Here is a 3,197-nt window from a genome sequence, read left to right on the forward strand (position 1 = left end):
GAAATAAACCTTGTGCCTGCAAAATTTGCGGAGAAATAGGACACACCCAGGAGAAACACAAGGAGGGATGCCCTCATTGTAAGGAGAAACACCCAGCTGAGGAATGCCCAACTAGTCAGGTGACTTGTTTCTTGTGTGAAGGAACCATCCACTACCCAGCTCAGTGTCACATTTACCCCACGGTGCAACAAACTATTCAGAAGCAGGAAGAAGGAATGAAAGAAGCCCTCCGAGAAGTTATGAAAGAACATATGATTAAGGAAGGTGTTGAAGACCCTGATGGAGAAAGCCTCAACAGATTTTACTCCAATGCTTGTTATTCATGTGGAAAAGAAGGACATTTTTCACAGTATTGCACCAAGGAAAGAAAAAAGTATCTGGGATACTTCCCGACAGAAGCAATGGAGTTTGATCCCTAGGGAATAGAATGTTTGATCAGAACGAAGAAAACTAGGAAGAGAAAACAAAGACACCCTCAGAAGAACCCAATTTCTGCAAAGAGGGACAAGAGTCATATTACCTGTTTTGAATGTAAGGACGTCGGGCATTATGCCAATGATTGTCTCGAAAGGAAGCAAGGAACTCAAGGAGTGGGCACCATCACCAAGAAGCCTCGAGACATGCCGGAAGTTATTTGTTTTCGTTGCAAGGAAGCAGGACATCTTGCTAGGGATTGTTCAAATCATGAGAAATCTGGAGCTGAGTAGTGGAGATGTTGATATCAGTAATAAGGGTAGTATGGAAAACACTTTTCATGAGAATGCGGGGTTGAGTTATGTAATAGATTACTCAGAGATTGTAATAATTCATGACTCAATAAAGTTGATATGTCATATGCTGAAAGGCTTTAAGGAGTTGTTATGTTTTATCTTGGAAATTAATATTCTGGGTGAACATGGAAGAAAATGAGTTGTGATACATAAACTGGATGTTGGAAATTGAGTTTGAAGTTCTTTTTGGATGATATGAATGTGTACCCAAGGAGATATGTACCTTATTCTGAGCACCATTTTTGTTTTACAACTGCAGATGACGACCCTTTATGAGTCTTTCCTTAAGGGCCCGAAAACGATCATGACCCTGACAAGTGATCATGATTACCCAAAAATCCTGAAGGACATGATGAAGCATATTGAAGGAGATGCAGTCTACAAAGGCTATACCTTCATGCCAAAGGGAGTGGAACTTTGGTATGTGGAGGTACACCTCCACCGTATGAAAGGAGTTTGCCCAAAGACGATGGGGCAGTACCTTTTCATCTCACGTGTACCACAAGCAACTTTCTTCGACGCTGTTCGTGAAGCAGCCATGGAAGCCATACGCCAGATCGGAGATATACTTGAAGCAAGACTCCGTTATACTCAGGAATACCTAAGCGAAGTGCATGCAAAGATGATGGAGATGAAGCTCAAGGCCACCACGATGAAAAAGAAGATTGAAGATTTCAAGGAGCATGTCGCCCAATTCCAGTGGGACTGAAGGATCCTCAAGGAGGAAAAATGAATAAAGTGGGAAGTAATTCTTGACCATACCAAACCATGTGGATGGAGGCATTTGTAATAAAGTATTTCTTTGGAATTTGGATTTATGAAAAATGGTTAAGGAGGTAATAAAAGATTTGATATGAAAATAATATGATTTATGGATGAACTAGTGCATTTCATTTAAGTGTGGTAGTACTTTGTAAAGCCACAGAATCAATGAAGAAAAAGGCGTTGTTCATGACGGTCCATAGAAAGGAGCTGGACGAAATAAGTTGGAGTTTGATTATGATGGTTACCACAAGAGTATGACAAAATGAAGTACTATTGGATTTAAAGGAGGTTTAATGTTGGAATATGGAACAACTGTAACTCCACGGATGAGTTAACACTATGCAAGCGCTGAAGTGGACCCATAACCCACAGGCCCAGGATTTGAAAAAGGCACAAGCACAATCTTGTTGAAGGAAGAATTCTGGAAGAAGCTGTGAATTGATCAACAGACGTTACATAGGATGTTACGTAAACCCCGAGATTGTGAAGAATGATAGATGTTTTGTTCAGCTTGCAAAATCAATGGATTTACCCGAACCCAGTTCGAGGACAAGAGAAATTTCTGCAAAGCTTGTGAGGATGCCCGACTATTAGAAATACGAGATTCGCTAAACATTATGCAGGGTAATGATCTGGGTGCGGAATGAATTGATCACCATACCGACTTACTCTTATCATTCACTCTTGATATTTGGAATGGTAAACCTGAGAGACTTACCCATAGTAAAGTGACGACGCTCGTTGAAGCCTTTCTTAAGCCTTAGAATGGTATGATGATAAACCCATGTACATGGCAGCTGTTGCCAATCGTAGATTATACGGTGAGAATGAAGCCAATGCCCTTTTTCTGCAGAAACCATTAATGGTAGGCCACCATGAGTATTTTGATAGTTGTCTAGAATGGACGCAGACCTATCAGCTAAGATCCAGTCTCGGATGAACTTCATCTTTGACGAAGCGACCAAAGATTTTGAGGAAAATGCTATGCTTCTGATAGAAGAGCGTTAATGAAGGAGCTATTGTAAGATATGTGAAGAGATAGATATTGTCAGCACTCCGGAGGAAGTATCTGAGTTTATTGGAACTGTAACCTTGCTTTTAAGTGTGGTAGCACCCCTGACCCTTTTGGCCAAAATATTTGCTAGAAGACCCCCAACCCCTAACCTTTTCTTGCTAGCCTCTTCGAATCTCGAGGACAAGATTCATTTTAAGTGTGGTAGTTTGTAAAATCCCAAAATTCTAAATTTTGGAATGTTATACTAATTAAAAACAATTCTGATTGTTTGTTTGATTGTTGAGTGATTGATTGTGTGAAATTGAGTGGAATTTAAAACTTTTTGAAAGTTTAATGAGAGGGAATGAAATGACTTTCCCAGACTTTCTTTTTGACTTTTGATCTCTGAGGATTCAAATTCAGTTCATCATCATAACACTAGAGTGAAGATGACATGACTTCTTCCATTTGAAATGAAAAGGGTTTTTGAAAAAGAATATTTGAATTCCATCTGAAAGTATTTCAAATTCATAAACTTTATGCAACTCAATGATTTTCATGAGGGAAGATAAAATGACTTCTTCAAAGTATATGAAATATGAGTTGGAAGTATGAAGAAAGGTTTGAAGATGGTTTGATTTTTTTTAAATTCAAAACCATTTAGAGTT

The sequence above is a fragment of the Triticum aestivum genome, chromosome 2A (assembly GCF_018294505.1).
Source record: "Triticum aestivum cultivar Chinese Spring chromosome 2A, IWGSC CS RefSeq v2.1, whole genome shotgun sequence".
NCBI lineage: Eukaryota > Viridiplantae > Streptophyta > Magnoliopsida > Poales > Poaceae > Triticum > Triticum aestivum.